We start from the raw sequence: 24,759 nt of genomic DNA on the forward strand, positions 1-24,759 counted from the left end.
GTTTTGAAGAGCTGCACCGTGAGGGAGAGAACTTTCTTTTTCAGACTGGAGATGCACTTTTTTGCCACTTTACTTCTCCTCTCCCTAATTAGTAATTATGAATTCTTGCTTCCCTTTCCATGCTTACCCTCGCTGCCCCCAGCACACTCTCCTTCTGCTAAATCAGCTCTCGAAATCCACCTAAATTTAAACAACCTTTCCTCCCTTCTTTCTCCTCTTTTCCTGACAAACAGATTAAATGCAATGTAGTTTAGCAGAAACGCTGCACTTCAGAAAATCAGAAGAGCACTCCTCGGAGGTGGCCAGAGACGGCAAAAGTTTGTGTTTTTTGTACTGCAATTTCCAAAATTTTTCAGCCAGCATGGGTGGTGGATAGGTTGGATGTGGGATCCTAGGGGTTATAGTTCAGAACCCAGATGAGTCCATCTCTCGGGGCAGACCTACATGTCATATTTTTCCATGTATAAGACTATACTTTTGTCTAAAATCTTTAGACTATAAATTGAGGGTTGTCTTATACACGGAAGTAAGCTGAGGAGAGAACAAAAATAAATGGAGGGGAAAGCAGGGATCAAAGTGATCCTCCAGGGCTTTGATCCCTTTCCCCCTACACTTGCTAAGCCCCACTTAGATTTCTTAATTTTGGATTAGAAAATTGGGGGGCGTCTTATACATGGGGGTGTCTTATACATGGAAAAATACAGTATTTTGGTGCCTGCAGAACAAACTGAGGCAGTGCCTCTTCCCATTCTGTTCACAAAAGTCAACTGGACCAGCTTTTGAAGTTTCAATGCTGGCAATGTCAGAGCACATTCCACCCCACATGGGGGTAATGAGCTTGCATAGGGGATGGAAGGTACAGGTCATTCCTTCAATATATTTCTGCCATCACCCAGTTTGTTCTGCCTGAGGCAATCACTCCATTCTGCTTCATGGTCCCGGCCGTACTGGATCACATAATCCCAGCCATGTGAAGTTGACCATTAAGTCATGAAAGGAAGAGACCTCTTCACTCTGGAGAGGGGTGGGGTGGGGCTTTTAATGTCTTATTCTGTACACTGTCCAGAATAGTGGATGTTCACTAATGGGGTGGTATATAAATTAAATAAATGCCAGGGGAAAAAATGGGAAAAGGTCATGTGGTCCTACCCAAAGAAAAACAAATGCAGGTGATTCCTTTACTGGACCAGTAAAGAAACCAAGTAGCTAGCTAGCTTTCGATGATAATTCATCCTCGTCATGTGCACAGTCTTTAGAGATATAATAAAAGTACAGTGGTGCCTTGACTTACAAATATCCTGACTTACGACCGTTTCGAGTTACGACCAACTCTGGTCGCAAAATTTTGCTTCGACTTGCGGCTGGAGTTTCCAGTTACGAACAGAAAAAGGCAGGGAAAAAAGGAGGGAAATTAAAATTGCTAACCCTTTGTAGGCGAAGAGGCTGCTTCTTTGTAGCTCTTTCGCACCAACGGTTAGAGTGAGTGTGATTGGAGGAGGCATGGGACTGCCTGGTAAGGTAAGGTGCTGCTTTCTGCTTTTTAAAAACTCTTCAGGGTGGGTTTTGCAGTGTGGTTTTGGGCTGGGGGGTTATGTTTCTGTGCTGTGATGGGTCTTGGGTTTGTTTGATTTTTGGTATTTTCCCCCCATTTCCGATGGGTCTTGGAGGGTTTCCTTGCTTTTTGGATTTTTTCCCATTTCCAATGGGTCTTGGGGAGTTTCCTTGCTTTTTGGGGTTTCCCACCCCCATTTCCAATGGGTCTTGTGGGGTTTGGTGGCTTTTTTGGGTTCCCCCCAATTTCCGATGGGTCTTGCACACTCTGCTTGCTTTTTCCTTTTCTTTGCATTTCCAATGGGTCTTGCACGACCTGCTTGCTTTTTGCTTTGCTTTCTTTCCATTTCTGATGGGTCTGGCATGCTTCACTTGCTTTTCTTTTCTTCCCCCACCCCTTCGGACGGAAGGGATTAATCATGTTTCTGATGGGTCTTGCAGTGATTTTTTTTTTGGGGGGGGTGACTTTTTCTTTGGCCGGAACAGATTAATTGCATTTCAATGTATTCCTATGGGAAATGGTGCTTCGACTTACAACCATTTTCAGTTACGACCAGAGTTTCGGAACCATTTAAGTTTGTAAGTCAAGGCACCACTGTATCACCTAATCCTTCTCTCTCTCTCTCTCTCTCGTAATGTTATTAAACACAACACAACAAAAACAAGAGGAAACAATCTGACAAAATTATTCCCACCAACATTGGCCACATGCAATTGTTATGGCTGTTTCAAGCATGAAGAGGACCATGTAGTCCCCACCTCTTTATCGTAAAGATAAAGAGCCTAACAAGGAAGAAAAGAGGTGGCAACCTTAGTATAGTATCACAAACATGAATGAGATTACAAGGATTCAAAGCCAGGGTTTTAAGAGCTGAGCACTCAAAGCTGTCTCTCTGGAACAAAATCCGTCCAATGCTCTTTTCCCTAGTTTTTGTTAAAATCTCATTTTATTTCAATCCTGTTTGTTAAATGAAATGTGAATATCTTTGCTGTTACCAAGAGAAACAAACAAAAAACAAACCAAAGACTGCTGGAGATTATTTTGCTCAGGTCTGATAAAGATGTTGAACCAGTTTCAGTGGGGACAATCTTGAGGAGTGAAAGCACCACAGGACTTCTCCTCTTTAGATGTCTCCAGTTCAGGACTCCTCAATTCATAACAGCCTCACCAATCTGCTCTCAAGTCTTCTTGGGCTGCTACTGACTGTGAGAAGAATCCAAAATAACCATCTTCCTCATTCTGGCTGGATATGCTGGATATTCAGTTTAGCACTGTGATACAATTGGTCCCAAAGAAACTATTCTTGAACCCACAAGATGTGGATGTTGATTAATCATGATTATCATGATTAATGTCCTCCTCATAGGCAAGTTGCTTGAGCTGGTGATTGTCAGCCAATTCCAAGCACTATTAGATGGGACTTATGTTCTTAACCCATTTCAAGTGAGGTTCAGACTTATTTTTGGCATTCTTTTTGTCACTCTGTGAAATGATCCTTGTTACAAGAGACACAGGAGAAGTGTTACTCTGTTGCTTCCTCTTCAGTCTCAAAAGTTTTTGATACAATAACCCATCTTCTTTTTCTGCAAAGGCTGTCCAAGTTGGATGCTGGGTATTTTCTCATACCTGGATGGCCCCTTCCAGATGTTCCTTGAATTTTGAATATTTTTCTTTCTTTCTTGTTATAAACCTCTCTAATAACATTATTGTAGGTCAGCCTTAAACACAAGTAAGTAACTACATTGGAAAGAAGCTGAGACAGGTACAGTATTTCTGTAAAGAACAATAATAAGATGGAAGATGAAACCAAGAGGTGGCAGCTTGGGTTTTGAGGGAAGGACTGGTCATTTTCAGTATCATTATAAATAGTTCCTTTCCCTGAAGTGCCCTGACAGCTACCTGGAACTCTGCAAGGCTGCTCAATAAATGTGGTCAAATTTGATGACATATACACTCTCATCTCTTTCTGGGAAAGAAGTCATTTCTGGACTTTCTTCTGACAACTGGAAATTGTTCTGTCTTCCCAGTAGGAGCATAGATTGCAAACGAGAGGTTTTAAGACATTTCATTAATCAATATAGAATCCAAAATGATAGTCCAGAAATTCTCAAGAATTCTCAAGAGGCCATGAGGTTGAAGTACTGGAGATGTGTTCACAGAATTAGCAGTGGATGCAGTAATGATCTATCTCAAAATATAGATGGTGGCTGAAATTCAAGATTCATTTGGGGCTAGAGAAGAAGAAAGAGAAAATTGTTTCCAAGGGGGGTGGGCTGTCATATTTACCTTCATTTTTGAAAATTCAAGGGCGTACACGGTATCTTAAGAATAAAGTGGGTGGACTTGGCCCAATCAGTAAACCCAATAATTAATTTGTCAATTATTGAATCCCCACCTCTTTCCTGAAAAATCACTAGGATAGAACTCTTCGTGTTCTTGCTGTGAAATAGGATAGTAAAATGGAAATTGATGTTTTGCTCATGGGAACCATCCCTAAAGTAATACTCACATCTTTCTTATATCTCTTTCTCTCTGAGGGGGCATCTATGTTTCTAATTTGCTACACAGTTTGCATCAGATCTGATATGGACGAAGTTGAATTGGAACCCAGCAACTAGACAATGCGGGGGTGGTTTAAATTTTGCTCTATGTTGCCATTGTTTTTCTCCATTTTATGTTTGATTTCATGTAAAGGGGCACCCATAAGACGATCTCCTCTTACCTCCAGATAGTGGGTTTTTTTAGGCTTTAAAAGTCAGTGCTGAAAGGAATGGGTGCCTAGCCACCTTGGAAAAATATTTTTTTTAAATTGGTGGAAATTGCCAATTAACTCCTTGTCATAGGTGTCTGTGATTCGAGTGAAAAGAAAACCTTGTAGGCATCTGGATGACTACTGCTACTTCACCCATGGAAACCAGCAGGGACCTGCTTTGAAAAACTGCAGATCACAGTATTTCTTCTGTGATTCAGATGCAATTATCCACAATGAGTTTAAAATCATTTTTTTCTTTTTTCTTTTTTCTTTGGCATTAAACAGATCTTTACTGTGGTGATCCTCAGTAACTCATCTCCCCCCAAATGTATTGTTGTATGTCAGAGTGAGAAGCTCCTAAAATTCTGCTTTCATCTCATATTTAGTTTGGAAGAACCTTCATATGGGCCTGAATTCAGGTATGGTAAAGACAATACAGGGTTACAATGCTATTTTTTTCAAGTTAATGTCAAAGCCTGAGAGGCTGTTAGAATTGGAGCAACCTGCATATGGTGTCTTTAGGGGGTTTGGATGTCAATCATTAATCAGCAGCCAATTGTTCCCTCTCTACATCATATTTTTTTCCTGCCTTTTTACTTAGTCAGGATTCTATGTCTGTTAGCACTGTTTACTGTTCTATTGCTGCTTGAGTATGACAACTATGGTGTCACCTGTAGGACACTGAGTGAAATAGCTATATAACCAGTCAGTTAATCATTTAATGAAGTTAACCAGTTAAAATATACTATGTAATAAGTAAATATGTTTTGTTTGTTATTCTGATATAAATGAAGATTTGTGAGTAAAATAGAAACTTTTTAATTTTCTCAACACCAGAGTCTCTGACTCTGAGACTGTATTACCAGTTGAGGTAAGACTAACCAATAAGGTAAGACTAACCAAACAATGAGTTAACCAAACAATGAGGGAGATCTGTAATTATAATCATCTCTGTAGGGCCCTGTCTGGATATTTTTCTACACTGTGTAACTGGAGTTTTTTAAGCTACTGATGTCCACACTTTCTCTGTAGAGCCTACAGGACCAGAAAATCTCAGAAACCAAACATTTCCATCAAAGGGTTTCTGAAAAAATGTCAGAAACACACACCTCTCATTCTGAACAAGATTCCACTGCTTCAGATAGAATTGGTTATTTTTTTCTTATGTGTGTATACAACAGTCCCATCTCTATTGAGTCTGTCACTTTCCAAAAACAGCAAAGATCTTAATATTTTGTAAGGAACTTGGAATGCTGTGAAATCTTCTAACTGTTCTGTACTTTACATTTATTTTACTTCCTTTTTATTCTTTAATTGACTTTACATTTGCTTCTTTCTCTTTTCTAGCACAGCTTTTTATTTTGGAATAAAGTTAAAAATATAAGCAACAAAGTCGAAGAATACACATAACAATATATCACAATCACTAATTAAGGAGGAAAGGAAATAGGCAGATTACGTTTCTTAGTCTATCATGAATAAGCTTATGGGACAATTAGAGTAAAAGACCTGATGCAGAAACATAATGGCTGGATGTTTAAGTTGCACAGCTGAATCACAACCCCCCCCCCAAAAAAAACAAAAAAACCCCAATGCATCTATATTTAGGATGAGAGCAGACCTACTGAAAGCTTCTACACTGGCAATGAGGGGAAATCATGGCACCCTTTTTCTATTATTATTTTGTATAGTCAAAAGGAGATCTCTTTATCCTCTTGCCTGCAAATCTGAAAGATAGGTGTGGTTCCAAGCAATGTACTTCAGCCAGAAGTATAGTTCTGCCACTGAGCAGGGGGTTGGATTGAATGGCATTATAGGTCCCTTCCAACTTCATTTTTCTGTATTTCTGTTTCCTCCCTGTGCACCCTAAAAAGCTTTCATGTTCTTGTGGGCTAAAAAGCCTTCTAGAGCAGCCATTCTCAATAGTGGCCATTTGGCTCCTCAGAGGCCCCTGGCACATTTGAAGGAGGCCACAGACTGGAAACAAAGCTTCACACACTTCTTTATAAAGTTCATTATGCAACTTATACAATCCTGATCTGGCCGGTATTTCTTTCCTATTGTGTTTATGGCCAAGGCCAAAAAAAGATTGAGAGTGGTTGATCTACAGTATTGAGGGAACACCTGAGGGGATACAGTAAAAGGAAGTGGGGAAGAATGACCAAATTCTGGCAAATTGTGCTGGTTCCAAAATATGCTGCTGGATCTTATCTTTAGCTTTTCGTGGATCTTTAATTACATTGGCCTAACTAAAGCTCAAACAGCTTTTCTCATGAGTCTCATACCCACCTGCCTTGAATGAATTTTCCAATATGTTTCTTTTTCTCTTTCGCTACCAGTGATGCCTATTTTCCAGGATGTTCCTTAGGTCTGGGCAACCATGCATTATGCGTCATAGTGTTTATGTTTCCAATGTGCTTGCTTCTGCTACCCTCTGAAGGAAGACAAGGGAGATGTGCCACTGCCACTGCTTATGGTGAGGTCGACTCAGAGAAATTATCTGCCTAGTTATTTCTCTTTGTCCCAGAGAAATTCAGTGAAATGTTTCCCCACCACCACCACCATTTAACCACTTATCTCTGTGTTCAAGAATAGGGAAGATACTAGAGATGGGCATGAAGCACCAGTTGAGCAATTTATCTTTCAGATGAGCAGGTGTCTGGGACTTCCCGGTCCTTCCTCCTCTTCAGGCAAAAACTCAACTGGCACAAACCATCAAATTGGTGGTTCATGCCCATCTCTAGTGGACAGATACCTTGTAGAAACCATTTGGGTATCACACTAACCTCAACTGATTGAACATCCTTCATGCATGTGACTGCCATAGCTTGGGGATCTCTCTTTTTCAGACGAGAGTTCTCAGAATCTCCCAGTCAGTATGGCTATTACAGTGGTGCCTCGCTAGACAGTCACCCCGCATGACAGGTTTTTTGCTAGACATTGAGTTTTTGCAATCGCTATAGCGATTCGCAAAACAGTGATTCCTATGGGGGGATTTCGCTGGACAATGTTTGGTCCCTGCTTCGCAAACCGATTTTCGCTAGACAACGATTTTGACAGCTCCCTCCGTGCTCACAAAAACGGGTGTTTTCAGGACCTAAGCTTCACAAGACAGCTGTTTAAACAGCTAATCGGCAGTTTGCAAAGCGGCTTTCCTATGGCCGATCTTCGCTAGACAACAACGATTCTTCCCCATTGGAACACATTAAACAGGTTTCAATGCATTTCAATTGGGAAATGCTTTTCGATAGACAATGATTTCGCTAAAGAGCGATTTCAGTGGAACATCCGATTATCATCGTCTAGCGAGGCACTACTGTATTCTGCAAGTGGTTGTCTCAGAAAGGAACTGCCTATTGGTCAACCCAGAGCTGCCCCATCAGCCTGCCCAATCATTGTTCAAGTTGGCCTCTTGGTTTGTCTTCTGAACCAATGACTTCCTTGAGGAATGACACTAAATTGGAATCAGTCCCTAGATCTGAGGTGAGATGCGAGGCTCTTCTGAAATGCACTGAACATATGAGAGCTACACTTCTCAAACTGCTCTTTGTTATGAAGCAGGGTTTCTTGATTAATTTGATCTTCACAAATCTGTATGAGAAATGACCACACACATTTCTCAGGAAAGTCTCCGCCTCTCGAGATTACTGTGTGGGTCAGAATGAGTTATTTCTCAGATTTCACACTTCTGTGAATGCTGCGATGTCATTCTTGGCAGTTTAGGAATATAAAAATAGGCACTTAAGAAGATATTTTGAGAGGATTTAAAAAATCCCAGATGTATGAAACGGAATTACAGGTGAAAATGTGCAAAAGTGACACTGTCTGGAAATAGGCAGAATCATCCATCTCGAACAGAAACTTAACACTTGCTCTCATAATTTAAGCAGCGATAAACATGGAAGTCAATAAATTGCTATGGCTGGGATGAATTTATATGATGGTAAGCCAGCTCAGGAATTTGCAAAATCCCTTCATAATATTAAACATTTCATTTAAATCTTGTCAAAAATTATCAGATTCAAAGTTCAGAACTTGTGCCTGACGAACCCCTTTGTGGGGCTGAGTTCAGAGATCTACTGGCAAAAGTGGGAAGGAGAGGCAGGCTAGGTGGAAAAACTGAGTTACCTCATGACCAAACTCCCTCCGACCCACGGACAAAGTCTTATACCAGTACAGTTCTCAGATTTTCAGTGTATTTTGGAAGAGCCTCGCAGTGCATTTTGGAAGAGCCTCAAGCTGACAAAGGCAACAGGATTCATAAGTAATTTCCAACTTTCCCAGGCTGGAAAGGATTTGAATTTCAAACCAGTCTTGCTCTTTTCCCTCCTGGTGCAGATTTTTCCCCTCTGCTGCTGAGGGCTTCCATTTTTTTTCAAGGTGTAATGGTTTCAATGGACTTTTTCCTGTGTGAGCGGTTGTTTCAGTCTCCAAAACTTTGCGCATGTGTGTGACTGTGGGTGGTATTCTGGAGACAAACTAAGCTGGGTGTGCTATTTTAGACCGCAGAAACACCCACCCCAGTGATCTTTCTCTGTAGTCACTCTGATTTTTTTCCTCTAAACAAATTACTGACTTTAGTGATAGATCACCTCTGCAGAGGTGAAAAGAAAAAAAAAAAAGAGAAATTCATATGAAATAGAAACAGCTCCAATGAACTACATCAACTATCTTCCCATGATATATATGTGTATGTATTTCTACATTATGGAGAAATTTAGAAAACTGTTTCTTTCCCCTAACACTGTTCAACACTTTGAATAATCCACTGTAGCATTCCCCTTTTTTATGTCTATGGTTCATGTTCTGTTATGTTAATTGTTCATGCATATTCATGTTGCAGAGAGGCGGAGCTGAGAGAGATGTGATAAGAGGCGGAGCTAGAGAGTAAGGGTCAGAGAGAGTCGGAGTCAGAGTATGAGTAGAGTGAGGGAGTGGAGAAGGGGCTAGAATGTGGAGTTTGGAGAAATCAGAGGTGTGATTAGAGTTAGGAGTGTATTATCAAATAGAAGATGGTTGCTAATAATAAATTTACCTATAGAAGATATTCATGAATCACTATCAGTTTCTGTAATCAATAAACAAAAGTTATATTTAAAAGACTTTTAAGTGTGGACCTGAATCTTCATCTTCCTGAAGTAATGGTGATTTAGTGATCACCTGGTGGCAGCAGTGTAAAAGAGGGGATTGTTTGCCTTCGTGTGCTCTGAGTCTTGACGGTCAAGCAAGGGGCACGAGGTGCGAACGCCACACCCACCAGCTTTACAATGAACTGTAAAAGGAGAGCCAGGGCAGGATCAAAGGGAGGGAGGCTGTGGACTGTGGCTGGAGCCAAACCACAATCGATTGAGGGGCCAGTGTGGACACTGGCACCAAAACAATCCACAGTATCAATTTGATCACCTAATCCTAAAAGGCCATCAAATAGGCTGTGAATCAAGCCTCAGCAAAGATTGGAGTGATTTGACTTGCCAGTGTAATAGCAGCCTTCGTGACAGCTTGGCTAGCCAGGATTGTTCACTCAGTTGGAAAGGTATATTCCTTGGCAATCATTCTCCACATCCTCAATTTGACTTTGGCAAAACTTACTTCTCTTCAGCGTCTCATTCTTGTAAGTTGAACAGCATACCTTACTTCCCTGTATTTTCCCTTTATTTGACAGTAGAGTTGTAAATCCTGACCTGATTTGTCCTCATGTAGTAAATACTGCAAGTTAATAAATTCTGCTTGACATGAACTGCCATGAGACAGTAGGCTTTTTCCAGTTTCCAAAAGTGCTTCTACATTATACAATTACAATTCGGTACCACTGCATTGCTATTCTACAGACTCATGGGATTTGTAGTTCAGGAAGCACTCAGAATTCTAGTTCAAGGAAATATCCCAGAGATCTCTAGCTAAGACCATGCCCAAATCCTGAATTCTAGGATTCCATAGAATGGAACCATTGTAGCCAAAGTGCTATCAAACTGCCATGCAACTGTAGTTTAGGTAATTAAAAATATGTATATTTTCATGAGTGTTTTGTATGTTTCTGTAAAATCTGCAGAATTGGAAAATATGAAGCTTTTGCAGCATGTAAGAATATTAGATGGTTTTTTTTTTGTATGTGTCTTTTCTCAATATATACAGTAGCTTCACTGGGTGATCAGACACGAAGTTCTCACAGAAGCAAAACTTTTGAACAAATTAGGTTTTGTGCAACGTGCCAAATCATGAGAATGCCTCAACACCATTTAGCGTCTTGGACTTTCACCAGAAACATCACATTTCAAACAAGCTAGAGAATCCCTGACTATTGTGAGTCAACCACAATGACCAGAATCTCAGCAGTAGCAAGATTCTTTCACAAGCCTATGAATAAGCAAGTCATACACTGAACTCATAATTAGATTCTTCAGTGTGTGACTCAGCTTTGAAATGGAATGTACTAACCTCGGGCACCTTTTTTATCTCTACCAAGTCCAGATGCCTGACTGTCTATCAACTTTCCGAGTCTTTTTACCTCTTCGCTCACCAAAACACTGTCACATCAAGATGGATGCAGGCTCTTTCTCTGGTCAATTTGCTATAATTTTTATTCTGAGCTTACTGGTGCCTTTAAATTTCTTCACACTTACAACTGTCCACACTATTGTTACTTTTGTATACAGCAAATCTAGGCCAGATCCTCAAAGCTAGTTCGGTTCCTAACAGAATGACTGTCACATGAAAAATCCAGGGCAAGTTATTCATTTTCTTGTACTGCAGTGCAGGCAGAAGCAGGATTTCTGGAAGTCAAGGTCATAATTTGTTCGGAGTCCATGGAAGGCTTCACGGGCACAAGTGAGAGGTTATTAAAGAGTTGTCTCTCACATACTAAGTGATGTAGTTCACAAATTTGAAGCTCTCTGCATGTCTCTCCTGGGCACCCAGCTGTTCCCAGGTAGTTATGAAGAGACCTTGAGACACTGATGATGATTTTGCTTGAATCTTCTTAGCTTGTCTCTCGGGCATATTGGCCTCATACCTGCCTGGCCCACCTCATCATCTTCAGTGGGAAAACAAGCCTTAGTCCTTCTCCCCAAGAGTGCTTCCACCAGATTACTAGGTTCCTTTTTCCCTGTTTCTCCTGCCAGCTTAAAAAAAATCCTCTTCCCCTTCTCAAGATAACTTATCAAGGTGAGACATGACAGGCAGAACACTAGTTCTCAGATCTTAAAATGAGATTTGGGGACATTCCGATGACGTATGGTCAGAATTCAGAAGACTAAATGTCCAAACCCACATGTTCGTATGATATATGATCAAACATTATTCCATGATTGAAAGGCTTACTCTTGCTGAAACATTTATTGATTGCTTTAAACCACATGACTACATCACTCAACCAAGGAGCCTTTTGTTAGATTGATATCTTCCCTCTTTAGGTCAGTTTATAATGTTCTTCCTCTCCCCACCCAACATACAAGAGATGGGCAGGATGTGTTCTCAGTCATCCAAGAGTGTGGGATGTGTAATAACGGGCTCACTCTAGAGGGAGACAAATTTAGGCTAAGTATCAGGAAAAACGTCTTAAGTGTTAGAGCAGTATGACAATGGAATCCATGACCTTCGGAGGTGGTGAGTGCCTGAGAAAATTGGACAAGCATCGATCAGATCTGCTTTGATTTGGATTCTTGCATTGAGATGGGGGTTGGGCATTTCTTGGGTATACTTGTTAAGGGGGGGTGATGGCCGGATTCCCATACACTCTGAGCTGCCGTTCCGAATGCAGACAAAGCTCTGTATGCTTGCAGACGGCATCCTCAATGCCTAGCCCACTACCCTTATGAACTGAAAGGGAACTCTTGGAAAACAGTGAAGATTTTTCCCAGTCTCACAGAGAGCTCATGCTTATGAAGCCAACAGAAAATCAACCCAGTCACACATTCCCAGCAGTGAATGAACCCACAGTTAGTGCAGAAAATCTCCTGCCACTGTTAGAAGAATTGGGGGAGGGGAGGGGAAAACACTTCATTTACACTTCAAATAAAATTTTTGATTTAAGACAATTTCACTTCAGTGATAGTTTCTCTCTCTCTCTCTCCTCTTTTTGGACTTAGAAGGACAGCCTAAAGGGGTTTAGAAGGCCATGAAGTCCAACCCCTGCCCAATGCAGGAATCCAAACCTAAGTATATCTGACAGACTTAGTTTGCTTCAAACAGAATCAGGGAGGCGGGCGAAAAGAATTAAACTGCACAAAAAAATTGTTTTCCAGAAACTAAATATTCCTACATTTCTCATTCTGTGCACAGAGTGTACTGGCATGATTCTCAGCTAAGTCGGCTGCATAAATTCAGTGCCAAGAGGAATTTTTTGAGGCAACATTTACAGTGGCAGCTGAACAGCACAAACTCGGAAGCTGCATGCATTAAAGGAAACCCTGCTGATGTAAGTACTTCATTGCTGTAATGCTGAGAAAACCACTCAGGCAGGTGTGCTCTTGCTGGGTACAAGGGAGGCAGGCGGAAATGGGCTTTATACGCAAGCTCTATCAATTATCGAAGGAAAATTCTGTTCACCTGTGGTCTGTGTTCCCTAGTTTGTCTTCCAACATTCTGTGTGTTATGAGTGGCAGTTTGGTCACTCCACCAGGGAAAATGTGAAGCCCTGAGGTGTTGAAAGCACAGCTTCTTAACCTCCTGATCCTCAGATCCTGTGCAGAATGGTCTTCCCATACCTGGCAACTTAATGGTACATAACATCGTGCTGGTTTTGAGTAGTAAAGGAGTGGAAATATGCCTTTGGAAAAGGGTTTAAGGCAATTCCTTTGGGCCTGGCAGTTCTCTGTGGGATATATTTAAAAAGGTAAAGGTAAAAGTTCCCTTGACAATTTGTCCAGTCGTGTCCAACTCTAGGGGGCGGTGCTCATCCCCGCTTCCAACCCATAGAGCTAGTGTTTGACTGAAGACAATTTCCGTGGTCACGTGGCCAGTGCGACTAGACACGAAATGCCGTTACCTTCTCACCAAGGTGGTCCCTATTTATCTACTCGCATTTTTACATGCTTTCGAAATGCTAGGTTGGCGGGAGCTGGGACTAGCGACGGGAGCTCACTCCGTCACGTGGATTTGATCTTACATCTGCTGGTCTTCTGACCTTGCAGCCCAGAGGCTTCAGAGGTTTAACCTGCAGCGCCACTACGTCCCTGTGTCACTTTTATAACGAATTGTGTGCCATCAACTCAGTTCCGACTTATGGTGTCCCTTTTTCAATGTTTTCTAGGTAAGGAATCAGAAGTGGTTTCCCATTCCCTTTTGCTGGGTGCATCTTGGGATCGTCTAGCTTGCCCAAGGCTGCACAAGGTGGCACAGAAAAATAGCAATGCCAAGAAGGTAATGTTAACCAGTAGGAAAGCTGACAACAAAAAGGCAGTGATTGTACATTCCAAGTAGAGGGATTCTATAAAAACGGCATTAGCTGGTTCAGTGAGAGCAGACTCAGAGGTTGGGAGTTCAATTCTCCACCGTGCATCCCAGAGGAGTCATTTTGTGTAGCCCTGGGCAAACTAGATAAGCTTCTGACTTTTGGTGACTACCTGAGCTACTGTTGCTATACTCAGTGAGCTTCCAAGGCTAATGAGGATTTGAACCCAGATCTCCTGAGCCCTAGTCCAACATGGCATTCACCTCCTCACACTGTGTCTGAGTATGACATGTTGGAACGTTGATCTACAAAATAGTTTATGACCTAAAAGGGGAACAAGTCTGTGCGCGTGTGCTTATATATGTCTCTATGTGTCTTTCTGTTTCTTGGCAGCAGAAATATAAAGGAAAACTCAACAGAGACCATTTTAGCTCCCATTGGCAACCTTTGCATCCATAGCAGTGCAGCCAAGTTGCTTCTTACTTTTAAAGCTACACACAGAACTCCTGGATTCACTGCTGACCTTCAATCCAGTACCAGAAGCTAAATTTAGGGATCAAGCTTATGCTGGCTGAACTGGTCTGGGAAGTAGAACTCCTCTAAAGAAACTTTACCTATCTCTGCTTGTGGCTTTTCACACACCCTCCCTGGGGGTCCCCGCCACCACGATCGGCAACTTCGGAGCTCTCAAAGGGCTTTCCCCCAGACATCAGAGGAAGCCTTTTGAGAGCTCTGAAGGCGCCGATCGCGGTGGCGGGGACCACCAGGGAGGTCTCCCATGGTGGCGGGCAAGCCCTGGGAGACCTCCCTGGGGGTCCCTGCTGCCACAATCGGCACCTTCGGAGGGCTCAAAGGGCTTTCCCTCTGACATCGGAGGAAGCCATTTGAGACCTCCGAAGCAAAAAAGGGAAATTGGAATTTCCAGCCCTTTCCTCCTGCCTTTTTGCCTTTTGAAATGCTAGAATGGATTAATTCTGTTCCCATGCTTTTCAATGGGAAATGGTACTTCGACTTATGAACTTTTCAACGTACGAACATCGTTCCAAAATGGATTAAGTTCATAAATCGAGGTACCACTGTATTGGGTTCATGTATTTGTTATCAACGTGTGTATGTTGGTATCTGTAATTTTGCACTCTCTTTCCCGTAAGGCAAAGAGGGCCCAAATCACTGGCTGAAATCTAGTACTGACAACTAAGGTCGATCCATTGGGTGAATGGAACTTACATAGGTGTTAATTCACCAAAGCCCCACTGATTCAGTGGGTCTACTTTGGTTGTGAGTTATGACTGGATTTCAGCCACAGTTGCAGATATGGGTTTCTTTGGGTATTTTCGAAAAGGCAAGAAGCCAAACCGGACCAAAACCAAACCCCATGTATGTTATTGTCCAGATGTTTCTTCTGTAGACTATGGGGCAGGGACAGTCAGCAAGTGACTGCTCTCAAACTTTTCAACAAACTGTCTTTGGGACACCCCATCTACAGGAAGCTCCAGCAGTGGTGTGCCCGGGGAGCCTGCGATGTCAGCAGTTACAGCCATGTTAAATTACAGTGTTATTATTCCTTCCGTTCAATGAAAGAATGCCATCTTTCTCTCTTTCGTCTCCCACTCATGGCTCAGCAGGACTCCTGGGTTTTTCTGAGCTGTGCGAGGAGAAGGAATTAAACAAGTGATCTTTTAGCCAGCATAAAGATTCAGCAAAAGGCAAAGTTTTAACTATCAAAACTTCTGCCTTGCAAAGGTACAGAAGCCCTGCCAGGAGGCAAAGGAAGGTAACATCTCTTCATCTAAGACGTGCAGAGAAGTGGGTGGTGATCTACGGTGATTGCTGTTTTCCTTAAAGCCTTCTGAACAAGTCGTACAAGAACTCACAGGAAATGCTTGCAAAAATAATACAAGTGTCATGCAATTTAAAAAAAACACTGCCAAATGGCAAGGATCTTTGTATATTTCTAATCACAGTGCAACAAAGCCTCATTATATTATTAAGCATTGCATTTTCTTCGTGGAAGATTTTTCTTTGTGTGTGTGTGTGGAGTGGGCTTGCTTTTGATGCTTGCTTTGTTTTAGCACACTCAATCAGGCTTTTTAAAAAAAGTGTACATGAAAGTAAAGATTTTTTTTAGAAACACAGAATTTGTTTTTTTTTTTTTATGAACAAGAGGTGTGTAATAGAGAAAGCCAGAAAGAGAGAGAGAAAAATGTGGTGATCATATATTTGTTTCCTGTTTCCCACTGGCAGGAATATATTTTTTAAAAAAAACCTCAGGAGAAAGTGTTCTAGCTCCCAGTGACAAGCTTTGCATACATAGGAGAGTATCCAGGACCCTCCCTTCCTTCCAATACACAGACAAAGTTCCTGGGATTCACAACTGACCTGCAGAGCAACGCAAGAAGCTACTTTGAGGGTTCAAAAAAGCAAACCCAATAAATATCATTCAAGTCCTTCACACACAGACAAAAAAAAATCTTCATCAGGTTTATGATGTCCAAGCATTGCAAAAGTTGGGAAGCTGGGGAGTAAAACACAGGAAAACTAGGAAACCGTCCTGACCTTAAAATCATAGGAACTGTATAGTTCCTTAATCTGCAAAATGGAGACGACAGGCTCAGCAAGAGGTGTGGTCCATCATCTTCTTTCTTTGCATTTGAAGCAATCTAATGGTGCTTCTGGAGTAGAAGCATCAGCCAACAAGGTGCTTTTGTTGCTCAGGAGACCCACAATGTGTTCACAATCCTCATGTTCCTCAGGGAAGTTCCTTCTGTGTCCCCCAGTATGGTCCATACGGCCTCTACATCGAGGGATATACAATCAATTGTTCATCTCCATTGCCAAAGGGCTTGCAGGCAAACTGACAAGTAATTGCCTTTCAGCTGATGTTTGTGACTGCCTTTTCTTCTTCCTTAGAAAACCAGAAAAGGTGGTCCTATAAAATTACTACCCAGTTCTGCTTCTTTGCTTTACTTGTGGCTGACACTGCTGGAGAGTTTTTAAGAATGAAATTGAGAACATCACAACTCACTCAAGGCAGGATATATTATTGGAGGAGAGAGTTTTCCCATTGATCCAGAAGGGAATATCTGGTTCAATGTAAGACAGCTTCCTGAGTTCCTATTTCCTTTGCTCTTAAGTTCTTCATGGAGAGATTTGGGCTGAAGGCCATAAAAAACAACAGCTTCTCAATTGAGAAATACCTTGTTGAAACTGGATGCTCCATTGGTTATATAGACTTGGAATGTGAAGTCATTGTGTTTACTGACTTTTACTTTGCTTTGGCCAACTGCATCTTTCTCCTCACTTGACCTTTCAATTCTATCTATTTAACTTTGATTCTTGGCATGATTCCTGATGGTCGGTTCCTAACTCCGTATTCAGAATTGAAAGGAGGATGTCAACTGAAATCCTGTTGCTTAGTGTAGTAAGTAAATAGTTGGCCTGTTTAATCAGCAGGGATTTGGTGAATCAACACCACCATAAGTTCTATAAATAAAGTAAATCACAACTAGGGTAGGCCTAGTTGAACCAATGAAACTTTGGAAGAGTTGCCAAACCAAATTTCCATGGATTCAGTGGTCCCTTTCTAGTGTGACTCACTACACTAAGCAACAAGATTTCAGCTGAAAAATATAACAAAATAAAGTAAAATAAAATAATTGAAAAAGGGAGAAACTGAAAATCCATCCAGGCTCTGGGCTTTGAGTGCTTTACTCTTAAACACCTCTTTGCATTTATTCATTTTCATTGTATATTCTTTGTCTCTAAATCCTTTTGTATTCATGCATTTTCCTTCTGAATTCCTTTTCCCCACAGCGGCTCTCTTTAACAGACCTATGGCTGTCAGATACAAAACAGTCACCTCCATGCTGGGAATACCAGTACTTGAATCAGGCCAAAAAAGCTGAGAGAATATTTCATTTCAGTTCATTTGGTGGAGAGAAAGAACACCAAATTGACTAATATCATATTCAGGGCAAAAACAACCCGCAAGATAAACCAAAACTGATAGATTTTCCTGTCCCCAACTCCCACACAACAACTGTCTGGTGTTCAGCTGTGACATCGTTAGGAATGGCCCAATCTGTCAATGTTAGTTTCTGTGTTACTCATTTCTCCTTTCTTTAGTTTAGTTTGACAGAAATTTTGAGAATTGTCCAATCTTAAATTCTGTTCATTCTGAATTTTTAGATTTTTTTTAACTGCATGAAAAAAATCCTATATGACTATATACTTGCATATGGGTATGTTATTTTGCATAAGATACATAACTTCGGAAACAATTTTCCATTTTTGGATATAATTTTCACTAATATCTGCGTTCTTTGTGATCTTTCTTTATGTTTTCATTTACTCTGAAGAAATCAGTAGACCCACCCTCCAGGAGTTTCAATGGCCAAAAGGGAAAAATAATAAATAAAGGTGATGAAAAGGTGTTCTTATTGCAGCAACTGTTGTCTTTGAAGTCCATAAACACATTAGACTCCCTTAGCAGTTCTAAGATGTTGATGATGATCTTCTTCTTCTTCTTCAAAATGTATGTTTCTGTGTTTTGCAGCAAGAAAGGTGAGATACTGCTCCTAGAAGCCTTGGTCTTTTGTGTTCGCCCACCCCAAAGACCAATTTTTCAAAATCAGAAATGCTTTTGGCTTAATCTGGTTTCAGTGTTTTTTTTAAAAAAAACTATTTGGAATAAAACGTTCAGTTTCATCTTTTAAAGCTGATTCAGTGTCTTTCTTATAAGGCATTGATCCTTTAAATTCCCTTTCCTCCACATGGAATCTTTTTTTAAAAATTATTGCAACATTTTAACCCCATAAAAGCTGGATTTAATATGAAGGATCCATTGGATGTGTTGTTTCTCACTCTCCACCAGTCCTCTGGACTGTTTGTTCTGCCCTGCGGTTGCCCTGGAAACACACAAACACCCCTGCTTTTATCCATATTTACACTTCAGCCCGAAGACGGCATGCCTCCCTAACTCACTCTTCTTGTCCCGGACATTCCAGCCCAAAGATCAAACCTTCCCTTTCAATCCGGAACTGTGCCACCTCTTTGCTGTTCCAATTTAGCATGACTTATTTAATATATTCATCTGAGTCTGCTTCACCATGTATTTGCTGTTAATTTTAGCCTTCTCTATTAGCTTGTCAAGTTTCTATAAACATGAAACAAGAAAGGAAAAGGGGTGTCAGGTAAGATCTTTTGAGGGGACAGGAGCAAACTGTAAACTTGTTGTGAGCTCAAATGCATGGCAGCTTTGTGGAAATGTAGGATTTCAGTAAGAAAACCCGCCCCAGAATGGCTAAGTTACTTGTTCAAAAGGGAGAAAGGTGAGAGGTTAGTGGTGCACCAGTTTGGACTGCAGGCCATGAGGTTGTAAGAAATGCTTCCAGGATACTATTTTCATTCTGTGCAGCATCCTCATTCTTATGTTATGGTGCGCTGGGATCCTTAAAAATGCTAGACCTTGAAATCTGAGACTTTTACATGTCATTCAGATGCTGAAATTTTCATTTGCAGTGCTACCAACTTCACAGTTACTGGTTGCAAAATATGCATTTGTTACACACAAAAGACCCCACGACATTACAAAGTGGACTTCATTTTCATCAAAAGATCTTCCTGAGGTTGGACTACAATCTGGGAAATGCTGAAATGTGCATTGGGAATTTTCTCCTTTAAAAACGTGTAGATGGTGACATGGGAACATTGCCCCAGATTTGAATATTTCTGAATATTCACTTTCGCTGTGACAAGGTGCTGCTGCTAAAGCAGGAATGAGCAACCTGCAACCCTCTGTTTAATGTCTGAAGTGCTTTCCAAGTTGTCAGGCATCTGACAGAAGCCGCTTGCCCTAGTCCTTTCCCTGTAGGCTGAGAATGAAGCAATGAGGATGGAGACAATGAATTGCCAGAAATAATAGAAAGGGTTGTAGTAGGGAAGAGTGGGAGAAATGTGGGCAGGCTATAGCTCAGGATACACATTATTTGCAGAAAAGCCCTTGTTTGAATTCCCACCATCTCCAGATGGGGCTGGAGAGACTACTCCTTAAACATCTGGACATCTTCTGCCAATCGGATTTTGTTTCCCTGTGAGGCATATCACACAATCCTGAGCGCACCTGATCGTGTCCTCTTCAACAGGGTCATGTGTACAGTGGTGCCCCGCTAGACGCTTACCCCGGTAAATGACAAAATCGCTTGACGATGATTTTTTTGTGTTCACTATTGCAATCGCAAAACAATGGTTCCTACGGGGGAAATCTGCTTTACATTGATTAGGTCCCTGCTTCGCGAACTGTTTGCAAAATGATGTTTTTTCTGGCTCCGCAAAATGGCTTCCCTTCGCAAAATGGCTTCCCTCCCTTCACAAAATGGCTGTTTTTCGGAGAGAAGCTCTGGAAGACAGCGATTTCAAACAGCTGATTGGCGGTTCTCTATAGGCGATCTTCGCTGGACGAGGAGGTATTTCCCCATTGGAATGCATTAACCGGTTTTCAATGCATTCCAATGTCATTTTTTTTCACATGATGACGATTTCACTGTACAGTGATTTTAACGGAACAGATTATCATCACCATACGGGGCACCACTGTAGTTAGGAGACTGTGACACAATTCCAGGGATTTCTAGCGAGCACTAGAAACTCTGGACAGTCACTGCCATTCAAAGTTGACAATTCTGGGCAAGGTTCCAAAAAGCAGTGCGCTTGACCTATGCTTGGTTCCAGACTTGCTGGCAATGGTTTTTCACCATTTCCTCGCCCATGTTCTAAGACATATGTAACTTTCTGTGCCTAGCACATTGCAGGTCAAAACATCATATGTTTGAGACAGTCGCTTCCTTATGCTCATGTCTTAGACCAGCTCGATAACATGCAACCTACCAAGGAGAAATCCCAGTGGGTTCTGGCCAATTGTGTCTATAAACAGACAACTATTGGCAATGAAAAGTGCAATTAATACTATTAAAATAATCAGCCTTCATTTGAGGAAATTCTCACACCCACTTCTGTGTGTGTCTGAAAATGACATTTTAATTCCAGCAGGAAACTGTGGGAGAGTAAAGAGACTTGAATAAAGCTATGCCAACTGGAAAATAGAAAAGGAGATACCACATCAGCTTCTTTCCCCAACCCCCTTTTCTCTTTCTCATATAAACAACCAACTTTGTTTTCTGATAGGTTTCTTTCATGTTGATAATACAGAACTCCAACATGCCTCATATAAAAAGCTGTGAAGAGGATTTGGGATTAGTTATCGTTGAAGAAGAATGGTGCAAACATTCTGCAGGTGGCAAAAGTAACCGGTGACAGAAACTTACTTCTATTATGTCTTCAGATCACATACACAGGATATTATACTCACACCAGTAAATACATCTCAGAAAAAAGCCACTGTTGTTTATGAAAAATCCAAAAACATATAAAGGGCTCTGTTCTTTTCAGATGGAGCCAGTGCCATTGTGGTTCTCAAATTTTGTAATGGGTGGTGTGAGAAAAAAATGGGAGGGTTTTGACTCAAATGGAACAGCATTTGTTTCAGAGATTGTGACATGGATTGTGTCAAGGCACTTAAGTTCATGGCCAGGATTGGGCCATGCAGGTAGTAGTCTCTGATTATCTAGAACGTGGTTGTCCAACCCAAGGGTTGATCCCATAATTAAGGATTGATGTAGTGCGGAATCAGGTTCTGCAGAGGGGTCTCAATGGATCCCTAACCAAACTATGGGCGAGTCCCAAGTCCCAAGATCTCGCAGTCCTGAAGAAAGCAAGAATCTGGCTGGGCCACATTTGACCACCCCCGGACCTCAAGTCCCCTCCTTCTTGTTGACTGTCGGTCCAGAAGAGGCCCCAGTGGGTCTTCTTCCTCAAGCACTGTAATCGCACAGTCCGCAGTGCGGGGAAATCAGATGAACTATACCTTACCTGTGTTTGTGATGGGACTCACCGAAAGCTGTTTTATCCGCACTATCCACCCGTGTGACCAAATCTGACCACCTCTCAATATGTCAGCACACCTCAGCCAGTGTGGGATAGGCGAAAAATCCCCTCTTCCAAAGGCCAATCAGGATGTGGGTCCAAAATTCCTATCCCGCCCCGGACAGGCAACCAGTAAAACTCACACTAGCATTCAGGGTGGGCGGATGGGTTGTCGAGAAAGAAGAGCCCAAAGGTAGGAGGAACTCTTCTTTAAATACGCTTCCCCCCGCCTTCTCAAATTGCTCTTGCAAGACTTTCATGTCTCCTGTTATCCCAGGAATGGGATAATGGCAGCCCACGCTGCCGAAGAGCTCATCAGCAGACGGGGCAGAATCCCTATTGTCTCCCCACTTTCAGGCATACACACAGAAACCCAGAAAACTGTTCGGCAGGGCAGTTGGTGAGGGGGATACAATCACCTGCTACTGCACAGAGAACCGAGGTGAACAGAACTGAGAAAGACTAACACCCCCAGCTTCCTCCGACCAGGACTCTGTAATATGGCCATCACGTTCATTCAAGATCAACTTAGATCTCCAAAGCTGTGGTATGCCACAACACAATCTACATCCACCATGGAGACAAGATGGTCTCATAGTCAAAAGATTTCAATGTTCCGATGAAATGTATATTAGAGGAAAAATGATAACACAGATAACACATGGGACAGAGCATTGTAGCAATCTCATTAGGAATGGACGTTTTGTATTTGTTTACTAGGATTCTGCCCATCTGTGCTGCTTTTGCGTCTTATTCCCCTAAAGCATTGCCTGCCCTCCTTTGCTGCATTTGGTGTTGTTTGTTTTTTCCGGCTTGTGTCCTTTCTCTGAGAACAAGCCATTGCCTCTGTGTTGGCACAATGCCTGCCTTTATTATCACTGAAAAACTATGTGCAACCACAACTCCGGCTTACGTAATTATCATGAAATAACCCATGTTATTTTAGTGGCAGCAACATGGTAACTTCAAGGTAAATCTGTCAGAGGCAACAGTAATTACGCAGTAACTCATTTTATGCATTTGCATTACAAGCTGATAATGCCACTGATAACTTGTCTTGCCGACCAGATGTAGGTTTAGCGAATCAATATACATTTTGCATGCAGAATGTAAAACTTGAAGGAAAGCAACAGTTGCTTTTGTTAGGCTACCTGGGAAAAACATCAGGGTCGTGTTTTTCTTGTAAAGATGATTTTGCAAGTAAATGTGAATTGAGCCTGCTTTTTGCAATTGTCTGTGGAACAATGTTGCAAAGAACTGTGACGTAAACCAGGACTGAAATAAAAAGCAATGCGTGTGCACCCCCTCTTCAAGTCAACTCTGTGACTATGACTGGAGTTGGTCCTTTGACTAGTTACATGGCCTCAAGCAAGGCTTGTTGTCGTTATTATGTCTTGCCAATTTGCTTCTGACTTACGAAGACCGTAGTAGAGTTTTCAAGGTATGTGAGAAGTTTAAGGAATGTTACATCAATGCCACCCATCACTTTTCTTCTAGTGAGCACGAGTGGAAATGGCTCTCTATCCTCTGAACAACTGTAATAGGTAGTTCTGGAACTGAGAGAGAGAGAGAGAGAGAGACTCAGGCAGGCAGGCAGACTAGCTCAAAATTATCCAGTTTGTTCTGCAGCTCAGTGCAGACTTGAACCAAGAACTCCTTAATTTCAGTCCAACTGTCTGAGCACCATACACCACCCTTGGAGCCTTTTGGTTCCTCTTTAACATTCCCAAAGGTTTCTGACTTCTGTGCATTCAAAAACTGGGCCACCAATCTCTTTCCCAGATAGGCACCTCAGGATATTCCATCCAGCATCACTGCAGATCAGAAGGGTGAAAAGGGGGTGCTGCCATAGTCCACAGGAAATCTATTAAAGTCAGCAGGATTTCTGCACATTCAGGCCCATACCTAGAGTGCCTTCTCTTTATGTTGGACCAGCGGAACAGAGTGGGGATTGCATTAATGGACCACACCTTCCCAACTCAACAGATTATGTACCAAGGCTGATGGACGTCATCTCAGTTGCACTGTTGAGATCACCCAGACCTGTAATTCTGGTGGACTTCAACATCCATTCAGAAACCTATGTTGCAGAGGCAGCCTTGGAGTACATGAACATCATGGCATCTATGGGCTCAACACATCACGAGTCCTACACATGTGTCAGGGCACACCTTGCATCTGGTGTTCACGTTTGGCAGAGAGGAGGTGATCTGAAGGTGGTAAACCTTGAGTCTTCTGCCTTGTTGTGGTCAGATCATCACCTGTTGAGATTTGTAGAAGAGGTATCAGTGTTAGTCTGTGCAAGCATTATAGCTAAAAACAAAATTAAAAATAAAAGAACAAATAAAAAAGAGAAAAATATGGTGGCATCTTAAAGACTAACTGGTATATATCAATGTGAGCTTTCGTGGATGTTCACTTACTTGGACATAAGAAAGAGATATAACAAATATTTATACATGGCATCAAAATACAGAGATTGTGGTTGGTTCAGTTCAGTTTACAAATTTCAAAAGTTCCAGGTACTTCATAAAAACTTTTGGCATTAAAAGAGAATTTAAAATCTAGGCTCTTGTAACCAGAGAATATCCGAGATCTGAGTAATTGTAGTTGGTTGGTAAGAAAGTCAATGAGTCAATGGGTGTTTAACAGTGGGGTGATAGCCTCTTTGATATACAGGTAATATTCCATTGAAGCTTGTGCTGTAAAGGATGTCAGAATCTCTATTATAGAATAACAATGGTAGAATAACATGACTGTTAATTATACTGGGGACATTGGCCTCTTACAGTTGCTAATGACCTTTTCTTTATAGGAGGTTTTGTAAGCAGCTACAATGATGTGTGAATTACCCCGGGCAATGGATGACCACAAAAACAACATGGCAATGAATTAAGATTATCTGGCTTACCTTTGAGGTTTTTCAAATAGATCTGTTAAGAAGGAAAACATATCTGGGAGATACAATACAGATAGAAGTCCCTTTGATGTTATGTGTGATATTATTATGTAGGTCCAGTAATCATGCTGCCAGAATAAATGTGGGGGCAGAGCTGGCATCTGGGTTTGGAACAAGGTTTCGTTTCT

At 41.6% G+C, this 24,759-nt stretch overlaps 2 long non-coding RNA genes across 2 annotated transcripts in view; one reads left to right on the plus strand and one right to left on the minus strand.

Moving 5' to 3' along the window:
- LOC144584457 (uncharacterized) overlaps nucleotides 1–24,759 on the minus strand; it is an 855,455-nt gene that overhangs the window by 479,054 nt on the left and 351,642 nt on the right. The window lies entirely within an intron of this gene.
- LOC110083577 (uncharacterized) lies at nucleotides 12,579–24,655 on the plus strand. The gene is made up of 3 exons (XR_012081423.2): nucleotides 12,579–12,717; nucleotides 13,552–13,661; nucleotides 15,436–24,655. It is a non-coding gene; the product is annotated as an uncharacterized LOC110083577 (long non-coding RNA).

The sequence above is a fragment of the Pogona vitticeps genome, chromosome 11 (genome assembly GCF_051106095.1).
Source record: "Pogona vitticeps strain Pit_001003342236 chromosome 11, PviZW2.1, whole genome shotgun sequence".
Lineage (NCBI taxonomy): Eukaryota > Metazoa > Chordata > Lepidosauria > Squamata > Agamidae > Pogona > Pogona vitticeps.